The 18,028-nt window shown below is 40.0% G+C and overlaps 1 protein-coding gene across 1 annotated transcript in view; it reads left to right on the top strand.

Annotated features, from left to right (window-relative positions):
* SYTL5 (synaptotagmin like 5) overlaps positions 1–18,028 on the top strand; it is a 261,920-nt gene that overhangs the window by 123,384 nt on the left and 120,508 nt on the right. The gene's annotated exons all lie outside the window — the stretch shown is intronic.

The following is an 18,028-nucleotide window of genomic DNA, read 5'->3' as shown; positions in this document are numbered from 1 at the left end:
CTGCTGCTAAGTCGCTTCAGCCGTGTCCAACTCTGTGCGATCCCAGAGACGGCAGCCCACCGGGCTCTGCCATCCCTGGGATTCTCCAGGCAAGAACACTGGAGTGGGTTGCCATTTCCTTCTCCAATGCATGAAAGTGAAAAGTGAAAGTGAAGTCACTCAGTCGTGTCCGACCCTCAGCGACCCCATGGACTGCAGCCTACCAGGCTCCTCTGTCCATGGGATTTTCCAGGCAAGAGTACTGGAGTGGGGTGCCATTGCCTGGAAGAAACCTAAATGTCCATTGACAGATGAATGGATAAAAAAGATGTGGTAGATATATTCAGTGGAATATTAGCCATAAAAAGGAACAAAATTGAGTTATTTGTAGAGATGTAAATGGATGTAGAGTCTGTCATACAGAGAGAAGTATTAATAAGTCAGAAAAGTATCGTATATTGACACGTGAAATCTAGAAAAATGGTACACAATGAACCTATTTGTAGAACAGGAATAAAGATGTAGACATAAAGAATGGACATGGGGACATAGCAGAGGAAGGGGAGGGTGGGATGAATTGAGAGATAAGAACTAAGTTATCTAAACTACCCTGTGTAAAATAGCTAGCTAGTGGGAAGCTGCTGTATTGCACAGGGAGCTTCGCTTGGTGCTCTTTGGTGACCCAGAGGGGTGGGAGGGAGGCCTAAGAGTTAGGAGATAATATGTATACAAAGAGTTGATTCACTTGGTTATACAGGAGAAACTAATACACTGTTGTAAAGCAATTATTCTCCAATAAAACACACACACATCAGTATCCAAATGTTAAGAAACCAAACGTATCCTCTGCAGTCTAGAAATCTCTCTCCCCTGCTGCCTTCTTTTGGCCTCACTGCAAGGCATGTGGAATCTTTAGTTCCTTGTGGTTTAGTCACTAAGTCATGTCTGACTCTTGCAAACCCCATGGACTGTACCCCACCAGGCTCCTCTGTCCACGGCATTTTCCAGGCAAGAATACTGGAGTGCATTGCCATTTCCTTCTCCAGGTGATCTTCTGAACCCAGGAATCGAACCCAGGCCTCCTGCATTGCAGGCGGATTCTTTACCGACTTAGCTACAAGGGAAGCCCAGGGGTCAAAGCCTCACCCCCTGCAGTGGAAGCTGTCCAATCTTAACCACAGGACTGCTAGGGAAATCCCTAGGAATCTCTTTCTTTAAAAAGTATATGCTTCTAGCATTTCTGAGTGCAAGGGACCTTAGAAATTTCTCTCAATTTATAGGATCATTGACCAGAGTATGTATTTTTACTAACACACAGTATTCACTTTGGGTGAGGGTTTTTTTTTTTTTTTTTTTTTTATGTTCAGATCAGATCAGTCGCTCAGTCATGTCTGACTCTTTGTGACCCCATGAATTACAGCACGCCAGGCCTCCCTGTCCATCACCAACTGATGACGTCATCAAGTTCACTGAGACATCCATCGAGTCAGTGATGCCATCCAGCTATCTCATCCTCTGTCGTCCACTTCTCCTCCTGCCCCCAATCCCTCTCAGCATCAGAGTCTTTTCCAATGAGTCAACTCTTCGCATGAGGTGGCCAAAGTACTAGAGTTTCAGCTTTAGCATCATTCCTTCCAAAGAAATCCCAGGGCTGATCTCCTTCAGAATGGACTGGTTGGATCTCCTTGCAGTCCAAGGGACTCTCAAGAGTCTTCTCCAACACCACAGTTCAAAAGCATCAATTCTTCAGTGCTCAGCCTTCTTCACAGTCTAACTCTCACATCCATACATGACCACAGGAAAAACCATAGCCTTGACTAGACGAACCTTTGTTGGCAAAGTAATGTCTCTGCTTTTGAATATGCTATCTAGGTTAAGAAAGGATAAACGATACTTAGACTATTCCAGCGGTGGTTCTAAGTGCTTTAGATTGTTTAACTCCCTTTACTCTTCACAATAACCAAATGGGATAGGCTTCATCATCCTCATTCCATTTACATAACAATAAGCTCAGGATCATAGAGGTTGTCCATAATTAATGAAAAATTGAGCTAGGCTGCAGACCCTGGTAGTCTAGAATCAAGCACCCGTATTCTCACCCATTGAGTCCTATCATCCTAGCCTCTCTGTACTCTCATGTCTTACTCAAGAGAACAGGCTGTGGTGACTTGGGCAGCTGTTAGATGTTACTGTTCCAGTTTTCCTTGACAAGTGGTATTAAATGTTTGCTAGTTTCTCAGAATATATAAAAATAAGGTTTATACTAGGTATTCCAATATCTATTCAAGAAGAGTCTGATTTTTCTCACCTGTGATTCTGTATATGAGCCTCACAGTTCTCCAATAGCGATGCCCTCTTTCCTAGACAGCATATTATACTGTGAATTGGCAGGTACTTTGCACTGTGCTTCATTGTTGCCCCTGCCATGGGGATGCTCTCTTGTGTGCCTGTTAGTTTCCATCTTTGTTGTCTGTTAGTTTGCATCTTTGTTTTTGCCAACAGAAGTTTAAGCTCAGTTTTTAGAGTTGCCACTTTTTGTTTCTTTGTTTAAAAACTTCTTGTCCATTTAATTGTTCTCTCACCTAATTAAAAATTATTTTCTCTAAGCCTTACCAGCTACAAAAATAATTTGTTAGACTTTTGCTTCATTTTCTGCTTCACTGAATAAAAATATTAAAATCTGACTTACCTTCTCTGAGCCCCTTAATAACCTTATTCATTTCCAAGTAGGTACAGTACCATTTGTAACTCTTGTTAACGTTTAATTTAGCAATTTCCAGTCCTTGTAACAGTTGACTTATCCAGGCTAATTTGATTTAATCTTTCTAACCAAATGCCAGGAACACTCTGTTCCTACATTATGAACACATCCAGTTCATTTAAGGATTTCTGGTTCATGTAAATAGATTTTGGTGACATTTTCGTTTTTGGTGTTGTGCAGTCAGAAAATATTTCCAAGAGTCAGGACTTGAAGGAAAATTAAGATAATGAAAAAAAAACTCTAAGATATATTTCATTAGCAAGCAAAATCCTTAAAAACAAACAATATAATGTAAAAAAATCACTTGACATTGACATGTAACATAAGAATGAAAGTGGTAAAGTGTGAGTTGCTCAGTCGTGTCCAATTCTTTACAACCCCTTGGACCATCAGTCTCCTCTGTACATGGAATTCTCCAGGCATGAAAACTGGAGTCAGTAGCCATTCCCTTCTCCAGGGGATCTTCCTGACCCAGGGATTGAACCCTGGTCTCCTGCATTGCAGGCAGATTCTTAACCATCTGAGCTACCAGGGAAGCAGAAATTATAGTAGAGATAGGGTGTGGGAAGATTTCTGTATGTGTAGGGAAATCATATTTGGAATCTAGCCATTAAATAATGATGTTCCGAGGTTCAAAAATAGACTTTAAAAACATGTTTTTATCTGGATTACAAAAGCTAAGTTCAGCAACAGCCCACTTGGTAAACACAGACCAAGAGATCATATGAAATATATTTCTCTAATTCAAGTATCAGAATATAGACAAATCCATTGATATATCCTCCCAAGACCTGTGTATAGAGATCAATAGAGTTTAGTCTCCTAGTGTGAAACTATATTAACATTAGCATATGATTTAAAAATTTGAACTTAATTTCATTTAAATCAAATGATATAATATCAAACAGGGATTTTCTAAGTAGTAAGGGTCTATTTTAGAATGGGAAAGACTAGAGATCGCTTCAAGAAAGTTAGAGATACTAAGGGAACATTTCATGCAAAGATGGGCTCAATAAAGGACAGAAATGGTAGGGACATAACAGAGGCAGAAGATATTAAGAAGAGGTGGCAAGAATAAACAGATGAGCTATACAAAAAAGATCTTCACGACCCAGATAATCACGATGGTAGATGGTGATAATCACTCACTTAGAGCCAGACATCCTGGAATGTGAAGTCAAGTGGGCCTTAGGAAACATCACTATGAACAAAACTAGTGGAGGTGATGAAATTCCAGTTGAGCTATTTCAAATCCTAAAAGATGATGTCATGAAAGTGCTGCACTCAGTATGCCAGCAAATTTGGAAAACTCAGCAATGGCCACAGGACTGGAAAAGGTCAGTTTTTATTCCAATCCCAAAGAAAGGCAAAGCCAAAGAATGTTCAAACTATCCCACAATTGCAGTCATCTCACACGCTGGCAAAGTATTGCTCAAAATTCTCCAAGCCAGGCTTCAACAGCACATGAACCATGAACTTCCAAATGTTCAAGCTGGATTTAGAAAAGGCAGAGGAACTAGATCAAACTGAAACTAACACAACATTGTAAATCAACTATACATCAATAAAAATTAATTTAAAAAATAAATCTAGTGATGTGATATCAAGGATAAATTTTTAAAAGTAGTTAAGTACCTGATACAAAACAGGCAGTTTTCCCCAACTTTCCACAAATAATGGTGTATTCCATGATGTCTGTGCCTGTATAATTTTCAAGTTGCATGTTTTGGGTAGAACTGGAAATGTATTAAAACACATTTTGTGACAATGAATTACTGTCCTCTAACTGAGAGACCAGCTCAGGAAAAATAATTCCAGGGAGTTCAGTCAGTAACATGTTAAAAAAAAAAAAAAAAAAAAAAGATTGGAATGTTCTCTTTGTAGTAGCCATGGTACAGAAGGAAGAATTTAACCTGCTTCAGACCATTCACAGTTGTCTTCTAATTTTGTTGTTACTACGTTTGAGCTCTAAACACAGCAAGGTTATTTCTAACACACAACAAAATCAAATACCTATTGATTTTCTTTCAAGTGAACTCCTGTTTGTCTCATTGTTCTTGTGAGTAATAGCTATATGTTTAGCTTTATAGTTAAGCACAGTAGGATATAACTACATATTAGCAGCAGTCAGATCTACAGAGTAGATTCCTGAACATTGAAGATAAAATCCACTGGTAATATTTGTCTGATTATCTTGGGGCTTCCCTGGTGGCTCAGATGGTAAAGAATCTGCCTGCAATGCAGGAGACCTGGGTTTGATCCCTGGGTTGGGAAAATCCCCTGAGGAGGGCTTTGCAACCCACTCTAGTATTCTTGGGGCTTCCCTGGTAGCTCAGAGGTTAAAGCATCTGCCTGGAATGCGGGAGACCTGGGTTCGATCCCTGGGTCAGGAAGATCCCCTGGAGAAGGAAAATGGCAACCCACTCCAGTACTCTTGCCTGGAGAATCCCATGGAGGAAGGAGCCTGGTAGGCTACAGTTCATGGGGTCACAAAGAGTCGGACACGGCTAAGCAACTTCACTTTCACTTTCACTTTCCAGTATTCTTGCCTGGAGAATCCCCATGGACAGAGGAGTCTGGGAGGCTATAGTCCAAGGGGTCGCAGAGAGTCGGACATGACTGAGTGACTAAGCACAGTACACACACACACATTGGGATAACTGTTGAACCCGGGTCAGCAAATATAAAATGTGGGTGCAATACTGCCACCAATAATAATAGTAACTATTCATCTTCTCTGTGGATTTCCTATGAACTAAGCCCTATTCATATGCTTTCCATGTAACCAAGATCATGTCTTCATTCAACCATATCTTCAAGATCCCAAGTGTGACACATTTCAGAGCTTGGATTTGAACCAGAGTCCCTGTTCTATGCAAGTTACCCTGGTCAAGTTAAGTAACTTCTAAAGGCATTTCCCTGGTATATTTTTTTTTTTTCTGTGCTGACTCAATTTTTACCTTTCTCCCTGTTTCACAGGCTCACCCAATCTGTGCTGGTCTTTATCTGTAAAGTTGTCCCTGATCTGGCCCTGATGCCAATGTCTCGGGACTTACATACTCTCTGTGACCTTCTATCAAGGTGTGTGTGAAGGAGGGAAACCTATGTTTGTCATTATTCAAGGTTCTTAGGTCAGCTGGCCCCTCAGCACTTTGAGTTCCCACAGACAGTGCTAATTTCCTCTCTCCCAGCTGAGCTGTTCAGACCATGCTTGTAGGAGCCTATGTAGCAGCAGGCCCTTCCTTGCTTCATTTTCCTCTACTCTCTCCATACTCTGACCACTGCTGCAGCTTTCACATCCTTTCTCACTCAGGAGAGGCTGCCTCAGTGTTGTATCTTACATTCCTCTCTCCACTGTCTCGTAATAGATTTCAGTGTTCAGATCTCCAAGCTTTGTTCTTGGCAGAGAGAACAGCTAGTTTGAGGTACATTAGAAGAAAAAGAAAACATTGAGGATCGCGTCCCAGTGTTCTTTCCCAACTATATGTGATAAAGACCCAGTTTCTTTGTTTTGAATTTTCCAAGCCACCTTGAACTCTTAATAGTTTTGTAAAATTCCCTGTACAGTGAAGTGAGTCCACTGATGATATGCTCCTTTCTCATGTCAATGTCAGAGTCCCATGAAAGTTCTTGAATGCTCTGAATTCTGTACACATCTTGCCTGTTACAAGTTTACTGAACAGCACTATTATGTCCATGAACCACATTCAGACCAACATTACTGTAGAGATCATTTTTCATGGGAAAAAAAGGTACAAAGAATCTGCTTTTCCCTCAGTCTGTTTCTTGTTTTGCAGGTGTGCCTGCGTATCCATCTTTGTATGTTCCTTTGGTATACAAATGTGGACCCTCCAAAAGCCAGTGGGCTGGGCATTGGTATAATGTTGACCAAGACAAAAATATACATGGTGGTGGTGGTTTAGTCACCAAGTCATGTCTGACTCTTGCAATTCCATGGACTGTAGAACACCAGGCTCCTCTGTCCATGGGATTTTCCAGGCAAGAATACTGGAGTGGGTAGCCATTCCCTTCTCCAGGGGATTGAACCTGGGTCTCCTGCATTGCAGGCAAAATTTTTTACCTTCTGAGCTACCAGGGAATCCCATATATGTGTGCATATGTATATATATTTCATTCTATGGTACAGTGTAATCATGGACAGAGGAAGATTGCTTTAATTTGAATCTTAGCTCCAGCACTTTTGAGCTCTGTGGCACAGGACAAGTTAATCTCCCTCTGCCTAATTTTCCATATCTGTAATATGAAAATAGTAAAAATAACTCAAAGGGTTAATGTTAAGATTGAATGAGTTAATATGTATAAATCAGCACCCCAGAGTAAGGTCTGATATTTGGATATGAATTCTATGTGTTTGGGCTTCCCACCTGGAGCTAGTGATAAAGAACCACCTGCCAATGCAGGAGACATGAGATGTAGATTCCATCCCTGGGATGGGGAGATCCCCTGGAGAAGGGAATGGCAACCCACTCCAGTGTTCTTGCCTGGAGAATCCCATGGGTGAGGAGCCTGGCGGGCTACAGTCCATGAATTTGCACAGTTGCACCCAGTTCAGACATGACGGAAGCAACTTAGCAGGCATGCATGCATGCTGTGTGTTTACTGTCATTATTACCATGAACCATTAGGAAAAGGCGTTAAGGCAAATATGATTGATAATGGAGCTGAAGATAGTCTATCCAATAGAAAATATAATACAACATGGATAATAGATCAGGCATGGATAATTATGACTTGGTTAATGTGAAGTATGTCATGATTTCAAGAGTGTGACATGGACTGTGCTAGACATTTTGCATTAACAGTTACTTTTTATGCCCCTAGTACCCCTATGTGATGGGTACTGTTATTATTTCTACTTTACAAAAGAAGAAATTGAAGTTCAGAGAGGTTAAGTAGTTTAGTGTCTGTAACACAGTCAGTAGTACAGCTGGAATTTGTAGTCAGAGCTTCCTGAATCAGAAACCTGGAGTCCTTGCAATTCTCTACTTGAGCTGTCTATTGAAAAACTATGTGAAGTTTTAAAAATGCATTTAAAATTCACCTATAAACTCAAATTCTTCAATTTGATTTTTTTAAAAAGCCTCATTGAGACAATTCACCTCCCACAGAATCCACCCATTTGGAATATAAAATGCAGTGTTTTATAGTATATTGAGAGGTTAAACACCATCGCCACAATTTAGTGGCAGAACATTTTCATCTTGGTGGTAGGCCTGGCAATAGAGTCCCTTGGGTCTTTACTTCAGGGCCAGAGACCCTGTAAGATTTCTTGAAGTGAAACTTTGAAAGTGTTAGTCACTCAGTTGTCTGATTCTTTGTGACCCCATGGGCTGTAGCCGGCCAGGCTCCTCTGTCCATGGGATTTCCCAGGCAAGAATGGTTTGAGAATGTTTTCTAAGTCACACAACTTTCATTTTCTTTTGTTTTCAATTTATTATTTTTGACTGTGCTGGGACTTTGTTGCTGTGTGCAGACTTCCTCTAGGTGTGGAGAGCCAGTGTGACTCTAGTTTTGCAGTGAGGTGGGCTTATCACTGTAGTGACTTCTGTTGCGGAGCACAGGCTAAGTAGTTGTGGGGCATGGGATTAGTTCATGTGGAATCTTCCCAGACCAGGGATCAAATCCATGTCCCCTACATTGGCAGGTGGATTCTTAACCATTGGACCACCAAAGAAATCCTCATTTTCTTCTTTAAAAGCATAGAAATGCAGCTCAGATAGTATTAAGGAACTCGACCACTGTGTTCTCAAACTTCAGGGTGCACAAACACCACTGAGGGCTCTTGTTAAAATTCACATTCAAATTTAGTAGGTTTGGGGTGAGATCAGGCCTACTTTCATCAACTTGGTTATAGGAATACTAACATTGGAGCCCAGTTAAGTGAAATGCTATCTTTCCTGTAATTCCATTCTTCTCATTCGTAGTTATGTGTTACCAAAACCTCCCCCCAAAATGACTGTTCTCAATCATTGTATTTTGATTTTTTTCAGTAAAATATTTGTAGACATTTTTCTTTCTTGTTATATAAATAGCTACAATATAACCATGATTTTGCGTCTTGTAACAAAAAGCCTAACATATTTATTGGCTGGCCCTCAGTAGAAGAAGTTTGCCAGCCCCAAGTGTAGAGCATCTGGCTTTCCCAGTGGCACACAATTGGTAAGGAATCCACCAGTAAGGCAGGAGACGTGGGTTCAATCCCTGGGTTGGGAAGATCCCCTGGAGAAAGGAATGGCAACCCACTCCAGTATTCTTGCCTGAGAAATCCCATGGACAGAGGAGCCTGGTGGGCTACGTTCATGGGATCACAAAGAGTCAGACACAACTGAGCTCACATGTACAGTATAGAGCATGGTGTAAGACCACCTCTAAGTTGCATGAATCTTGTTCATCTTACTCCCCAGTTGCTTGCTGTGTTTGTCAGACTTGGCATTAGTAATCAGACTGATAGGAATCCAAACTAAGTCAGAGGGGCAACAAACTGGCCGTATTTATGGGTAACCAACCCCCCTCTACCCAGGAGGAGCTGTCTGAGCTCATGAGAATCAGCTTCAGATTTTGTTTAAAAATAGATCTTCCTGGGTTGCAGGATACTTGCTCGAGTAGCCTAGGTAGGTTTCCACAAAAGACCTAGTCTTCTCAGCTAGGTCATGTCAATAAGATTTTGGAAGCAGAATTTCCTAGCAGTAATTTGTTATCCATACAGAGAGCTTGGTTAATCAGGTTTGGATGACAGGTGAACTTATGGGTAGAATATTGCTTCCTCTTATGCCAACTTTAAAGCTGCTTTACCCTGAAGGAGTTCCTGGTGGCTCAGAGCTTAAAGCGTCTGCCTGGAATGCGGGAGACCTGGGTTCGATCCCTGGGTCAGGAAGATCCCCTGGAGAAGGAAAATGGCAACCCACTCCAGTACTCTTGCCTGGAGAATCCCATGGAAGGAGGAGCCTGGTAGGCTACAGTTCATGGGGTCGCAAAGAGTCAGACACGACTGAGCGACTTCACTTCACTTTACCCTGAAGGATCTATGGTATACTCATACTAGAACACAGATGACTTTTCAAAACTCTCCAGGCTTCAAGTTATCTCCTACAACATAACTTATTGTAGAGCTTCCCCCCAGATGTCTATCTTGTACTCTTCTATCCTGTGGTCTTGGTCAATGACAATTTTAGGTCTCCTAGCTGATGGCTGATTTTCAGGCTGTCTCTTTTTTCTTTTGGATGCAAGAACTTATCCAACAATCAACAGTTGCTGCAAATAATCCTTGTTCCCACAAGACCCCTAACTGTGATCATATTTTAGTATGCTCTGGGGTGGGGGGGGGGACAAGTACAAAGTATGACCTTGAAGGAATTAGATTACCCCCCCCCCCCGCAAATAATTGCAAGGTTTACTGATCTATATTATTAGAAACTAGGATATGGCCAAGGAATATGTGATATAACACTGGATCGAGTTCAATGTACTGATAAGGTACATTTGCTAGAGTTTCTGGGTTTAGTGTGGTAGATCATGCAACTGGAGATCATGCAACTGGAGTTGTTTGTAACAGTTTACTTGATTGATTGACTGAAATCTGAACATAATAAAGTGAAAGTGAAGTCTCTCAGTCATGTCCCACTCTTTACAACCCCAGGGACTCTAGCCTGCCAGGTTCCTCCATCCATGGGATTTTCCAGGCAAGAATACTGGAGTGGGTTGCTGTTTCATTCTCCTGGGGATCTTCCCAACCCAGGGATCAAACCCCAGTCTCCCACACTGCAGGCAGACTCTTTTCTGTCTCAGCCACCAGGGAAGCCTCCCTGGACATGATAGTGGCCTCCATTGATTATTGAGTGATATGCTTGACTCCCAGTTCATTAGACTCAACTGTATCTTTTGCTGTGTTGATTATCCTCTGCCCCTAGTTTCTTTCATCAGTGCATTTCTTTCTTTGTGTCTTCTTTAAAAATTTAAAAATCTTCATGATCTTGTCTCTGCCTCTTCTCTTCCTGTGTATTCTCAATTCCATGATTTCAGCCACCATGTAGGTATCAGTAATTCTCATTTAAATGCCTCTTGTAAAGACTTCTCTGATAAACTCTATTCATACCAAATGCCCTTCTGAACAGGTCTTTGTTTTTGATATTTGCCTCCTAAGCACCTGGACCCCAACATCTTCAGATTTTAAGTAACTTTTTTTCTCTTACCCTTTTTTGTTTTGTATCCTCTATCTCTGTTAGTAATATTACCATCAACATTCCTAGGCTTTACCCCAGTCCTATTGAATTAGGATTTCTGGAGATGGAACCTCAGGAATCTTATGTCTGAACAAGTCCCATGGCTGGTTCTAATGTACACTAAAATTTAAGAATCTTTGCATTTCCCCATGCCAGAAACTTCAGTGGTTCTCTCTTCCCACTCACATCTAGTTGGTAACTGGACCTTATGAGATTATCCCCGAATATATGAAAAATGATCCTTTATTCCTTCCCCACAAACTTCACTTCCCAGTCTCTCCCTGGTCCTCCTGCCTGATCCTTCTCATTGTCTACATTACCTCTACCCTCTCAGACAATCACTGAATACTGATGTCTTTCAAAACACACATTTAAAATAGAAACCTGACTGTGCTATTCCTTGTCTTAAAAGCATCCAACAGTTTGATGGCATGGGAGCAGTGTTCAGACTTTTTAAGGTCATGGAGCTCTTTCTTCAAATAAAACACTGCCAGAAAATCCAACTTATAGAAGAGATAAAAGCAGAGCTGCTGTTTGAAGCAGGGGTCGGTGCCACAGACTTGGCCATGCAACCTGCCTTGCTGTGTTTCCTAAGAAACGAGTCCACAAGACACAGTGTGGAAAACACTGGATAAAGTCCAGGTGATTTATTTGGCCATCAAATTCCTCCCTGGCTGGCTCTTTCCTTCCTCTTCCCTTTCCACCATGAACTCAGACCCCAGCCTTGGGATTATTCACTATTCCCTGGACCAGTTCTGTGTAGTTGTGGCTTTTCATATTTACCATCTTCACATCCCACAATGATCACTTTCCTTTTCCTCACTGTCCTTTTCTTTGTGTTCTCAAAGCCAAGTTGGCATTTATCACCTTTTTTAAAAATGTTTTCGTCTGTCTTCACTACAAAATAGACAAACTCTTTAGGAACAGAGCCCATGCTTTATTTATTTATGTATCCTCTAGATTCAGCATTTCATTGCATGAACATTTATATGCTCTGTAACCCATTGTATCTGTTCTTTGGCTTTATTTTTTCCCACCCTGAACATGCCTTAGTGAATTAAGCATTATTTTAAAATTACATTTATTAACCACAAAACTATATGACACTACTCATTCATTGTAGAAACATGGAAATGAGCATTATAAAGAAGAAATTAAAATACAACTATAGTATAACTACCCAAAGATAACTTAATATTTTGACTTCCTCCTATCCTTTTTTCCATATTTAGGTGTGTATTTATTTCATTTAACACATTTAGAATGTATATGTGTGTATGTGAATATTTATCTTTGTGTGTATTTATTGTAAAGACAGCACATTTTTAAGTAAACAATGCAGTATTGTTAGCTATGGTCACTGAGCTGTCCTGTAGATCCCTAGGAGTTATTCATCTAGCATAACTGGAACTTTGTACCCTTTGACCAATTTTGAAAGATTCAATTCATCCTCTAAAAAGGTTAGGGTTATGGTAAGAACCATAAAAGCTCAGATTTTTTCCTACTTTCAAGCTATAAAGTAGCTCTGTCAGTTTTATGTATGGTGGTTGGAGACACATGATCCTGGGTCAGATACAATGGATTTTATTATTATCAGGACAGCTAGTCTTGTGAGCTTCACGTTGGCGTTGATTCCCCTTGCCCACAAGTGCCCTGATGGAAACTGTGTGCATGCAGTGGATTTGTGTAACAGCTGAGGAACCCTGAAAGTAGGGAATTCAACTTTTTTACAGTGGACTGCAAGGAAATCTGCCCTTGGCCCTTGAGGGAGAGTTTTGCTTTTTGAAACAAATTGTAAGGGAATCTTCCCTCTGCTCCAAAGAGAAGCAGACTATGTCATTCACTAGTCACTCTACAAACAGTTCTGGAAGGATTGTCCAGAATAAAGGGCCAGTTAGTGCCTCTGCTCACAAGACATGTAAATATGGAAGAGCCCATGGAGAACTGTCTTTCAGCTACGAGTTGAACCTATTTCCACTTCCACCAATGGGGCATGAATATGCCCATTTCTACACAGCCTCACCAAACATTGGATGACAGTGGATTTGCTTCTTTTTACGTTTTCATAATCTAATGAAAAACTAAAAAGTGTTTTCCTTGTCACAGTTTTCTTTTGAATGACCAAATAAGCTTTATTTCATATTTATATGAATTGCTTGTAAATTGCTAATACTATGGGTTACCTGTTCTTGTTTTTGCCCCTTATTTTACTGGTTCATTTTCCTGTGATTTAGGGGAGCTGTTTATACTTTCTATGTTATCCTTTTTCTGCTTTATATAGAAAAATCTTATTTCCCAGCTTGTCTCTTCTTTCTTTTTATTTATACTGGCTTCTTTTGTATAGATACTTAAAATTTATATATGGTCTGTTGTGTGAAACTTTTTTTGGCAATACAGGATTTTGTGGGTCTTGCTAGTTAAAAAGCATGTGGAGGAATTACCAGATATTATGGTACAAGTGTATCTACTAATTCCTTCAAATCTTTCTTTCTTGAATTTATTTAGGTTTATTCCTGACCAGTTTTTTATTAAAAAAAATAGACATAGTCTCCTCTTTAAAAATATCAAAACATGTGATGCCATGATTAAGAACAAACAATGTTAAATATCTTTTTCAAATTGAGGGTTCTGTGAAAATTCACAGTGAACATCAGAGCATTAAAGATTCTGATAAGTTGTGGAGTGCTAAGTGGTAAATAATTGCCCTGCCAATGCAGGAGATGCAGTTTGATCCATGGATTGGGAAGATTCCCTTGGGGAGGAAATGGCAATCCACTCCAGTATTCTTGCCTGGAGAATCCCATGGACAGAGAAGCCTGGGCGGCTGAAGTTCATTGGGTCGTAAAGAGTCAGACATGACTGAGCATGCAGGTTGTTCCATGGAAGCCCTGAGAGGTAGTCACTATCATGGTTAGAAGCAGGGTCCTTGAAACCAGACTGCTCTGAGTTACTTACTGACTGCATAATTTGGGGCATGGTAATTAATGTCCTTTGCCTTAGTTTTCTCATCTATAAAATGGGGGTATTGGAACTTATTTTGTGAGAGGGTCATGAGGATTAGTTGAATCATCTATGTTCTAGCTGTTTTTATTTTGGGACATTCTGAGGATGCTGTTCTTGGAGCATCATGGTAAAGCTGCTGGTCTTATTAGTTGACCATCCTACTGTTGCTCAGGGAATCAATACCATTTTGAAAAGAAATTCAACTACTGCACCCCTATGAAATGTGCCACACAGATATGTCCACGGGAGAAGAAACTGCTCAATTAAAAGTAAATGCTTGCAGTTCTGTAGCATTGGCCCTCGAATCTTTGAGGTTGTGTTCATAGTTAAGGAACTATTCATTTCTCTCCTCACAGCATCTTTATCTCTCTCTCAGTTCTAACCTCTTGATAGTCATGTGTAGTCCTCCCTGCTTCAGTGTTCTTCCCGGAGAATCCCAGGGACGGGGGAGCCTGGTGGGCTGCCGTCTATGGGGTCGCACAGAGTCGGACACGACTGAAGTAACTTAGCAGCAGCAGTCCTCCCTGCTTATCTATTTGAAAGATGCTCTCAAGTAAATTTTGCATATGCTATTTTGCTGGTTATTCTAAGCATCCTAAATATCCCTATAAGTGTGCTGAAAATTCATCTTGCTGTTGTGCTGTCAGTAACAGGCAACAGAAAATTAATTTTGTGTTAATTTCCTCACAAGAGTACTTCCAGAAACATACTATTTTTTTTCCAATTGATATGTAAGTATGTTTAGCTTTATAAAGAAGGATTCTGTGATACATTGTTCAATAACCTGGTTTTTTAACTTGACATACAGTATGTATGTTTCCACCTTGTTGTTGTTTAGTCACTAAGTCGTGTCCAACTCTTTGTGACCCTGTGGACTATAGCCCACCAGGCTCCTCTGTCTGTGGGATTTCCCAGGCAAGAATACTGGAGTGGGTTGCCAGTTAATTCTGCGTATTTCCACCTTAATATTACATAATATGTTATATCGATGTATCCATTTCCTGTGATCTGACATTGCTTCCAATTTTCAGCTATCAAGCAGCGCCCTGGCAAATCTCACAAGTTTCTTACTAGTCCTTAGGACACAGTTCATACTTGAAATTGGAGGGTCAAGTTCATGCACTCCTTGCCAGATCACCTCCAGTGATAAAAGTCTTGGAGTTAATGTCCTTCATATTGCATTAGAAACAGTTACCTGCCAAAGATCTAAGTTCTCATTGTCTCTATTTCATAACTATTATATTCCCTCTGGCAGTGCATTTTTTAAAATGAGCATTTTTTTTTCATGACTAGCTGGATTTATAACTAAATAACAATGCAACAAAAATTTTTTTCATCTCATAATCTTCTCAAGTGATGGAAGAAGCATAGCTAGAAACCGTCTTTACAAAGATAATTCTAGGGATAAGACTGGCTTATCACTTCCTTAGCAGTTAATCACAGTGTTTTATGGTTATTTGTTGAAGATGATAAAATGGTTAAAGGATTATTTGTGACATGTCATTCTTCCTAGAGGTTTGAGACATCAATTACCCACCTGAGATTAGGAAATGTAATTCAATCATTTTAAAAATAATTTACAATAATTCTAATTTCTAATGCATTTTTCTGTAGAAAATGATTCACAGTATCTCGGTTTGTCTGGGCTACAAAAAAAGCACCATAGATTGGATGGCTTAAACAAGAAACATTTATTTCTCACATTTTTCGAGACTGGGAAGTCCGAGAGGAAGGTGCTGGCATATTTGGTGTTCGGTGAACGCCCACTTCCAGGCTTTTAGATACTATCTTCTTCCTGTCTCCTTACATGGCAGAAGGGAGGAGGGAGCTCTCATCATTCACGAGGCCTCTGGTCTCTTGAGCTAATCACCTTCCGAAGGCCCCACCTCCAAACATCATCACATAGGGGCTTAGGTTTCAACGTATTAATTTTGAAGGGGCACATACTGTCTATAGCACACAGTGTAGTTGTCATCACAAATTCAGCTTTGCAAACTTTCATTTATCATGATCATTTCCCGACGTGTTTTCTTTCAATTCTTTTAATGAAATGTTCATACATACAGGAATGTTGAAAAGAAATACAGTAAACTCTCATGGACTTGCCAACCGGGTTCTGCTATTAACATTTTACCATATTTATTTCATCTCTATAGTTAATACTTTCTTTGAAAATTCTTTGAAAATAGGTTACAAATAATACACTTACCAACTGGATGCTTCTTTATGCACCTTCTAAGAATAAGAACATTTCAAAGAATATTCTTACTAATAACCACAATATTATTTTCATACTTAAAAGGATTAGTAATTTCATATTATCTAGTATCTGGTCCATATTCACATGTCCTCAGTGTCCTTAGAATGTTTTTCTTTTTTTATAACTTTTGTTTTAAAGGATCTAATCTAAATAATCAAGCTTTTTGTATTGTATTTAGTTATTTGGTTATATGGCTCTTTGGACTCTTAATCTATAAGAGTTCATCCATTTTCTTCTTCTTCTTTTTTTTTTTTTTTTTTGTCATTGACTTGGAAATGTGTTGGTTAATCCAGAATGTGAAGTACTCCCATTTTATATTTGTAAAACATACTATTTTTTTAAATGTGCATACATGTTTTTATTTATTTGGCTCTACCTGTCTTAGTTGTGGCCTGTGGGATCTACTTCCCCGACGGAGGATCGAACCCAGGCCCCCTGCATTGGGAGCACAGAGTCTTAGCCACTGGACAACCAGGGATGTCCCAAAACATACTATTTTTAAAGCTGCATTTCAAGTACCTCATAATGAAATTCATTCAGATATACCCTTTCCTTTGCCTACAATTCCAACCCTGATGAATTTTAAGTGTGTGTTACTCAAAACAGATGCTTTTAAAGAAACTTAGGTCTTTGCAGGATGTTGTGGGATTTTTTCCTTATTGCATTTTGTGTGGTACTGAGCAGAGGGAATGACCTGTCTGGAGTTATCTAGCAATAGAATGACATCCAAACCATCTGGTCCTCTTTTTAAATATTTAGCTTAGTTTGGCAAGGCTACTGGCCAGAGAGGGAAAATTCCATATCTGAAATGCTGAAGGAGAGAGATCTGTTTGTAAGTGAAGGTTTTGGAGAAGAAAATAAACATGAGTTCGTCCCTCCTGATTTTAACTAGTGTTCACTGGGTCCATTTAACTGAAAGAATGAGACTCAAAAGAGAATGAGACTCATCTCTAGATCAAATACACTCCTGATTAGTGTTATTCTTTTTTGTCACTTGGTTAAAATGTGTACATAGTGGGTAAGGGATTCAATAGCAGAGGATATGAACTAGCTTAACACAGTCATCCAAAAATGGTACATATTGGGACTTCCCTGGTGGTCCAGTGGTTAAGAGTCATTGCCCCTCCAATGCAGGGGGCGTGAGTTTGAACCCTGGTCTGGGAACTGAGATCTCACATGCTGTGTGGCACAGCCAAAAAATAAATAAATAATACAAAAATGGTACCTACTTAAATAAATTAATTACAGCCCAGATGCTGGTCCTCCAAGGGTTCAGAAATGTGATTTGGTTAGCATACAGAGAGCAGATCAGACATGGGTTCAAACTAAACTAGACACAGAGGGTTCCTTTGGGAGGACCAGGACATCCATTTCTTGAAGGGAGAGCTCTAGGGGAAGCCAATTGCAACCAGAAGTCTCCAGAAGAAAGTTAAACTCAAGCAAGAGTGAAATAGTTGTCTGCTTTGAGGTATTGATGACATGAGACATGAAAATTTGCCAGACTGAGTCCTCATCACCCAACATGGAGCATGTACTATTGGGAACAAATAGTTAACTTTCACTTGGGGGCCCAAATACTTCTGCTCGGGTCTGAGTCTGGCTGGGCACCGTCAGCATGTAGCTCTCTGGATCTCCTCTGTCTTGTTCCACGCTCATTGTCTCATCTTCTCCATCCTGTGTTTTTCCAAAAGGACTGGATGCCCAGCATTTTGATTCCATGTTACTAAATGATACAGTCCCATCCTGCCTTCTGGAGGAAACATCTTGATTTTCTTGATAAAATTT

Source organism: Bos indicus, chromosome X, assembly GCF_029378745.1.
Source record: "Bos indicus isolate NIAB-ARS_2022 breed Sahiwal x Tharparkar chromosome X, NIAB-ARS_B.indTharparkar_mat_pri_1.0, whole genome shotgun sequence".
NCBI classification, from domain to species: Eukaryota; Metazoa; Chordata; class Mammalia; order Artiodactyla; family Bovidae; genus Bos; species Bos indicus.
Note: the sequence above shows the minus strand (reverse complement) of the source record. Positions and strands in the feature narration are given on the sequence as shown.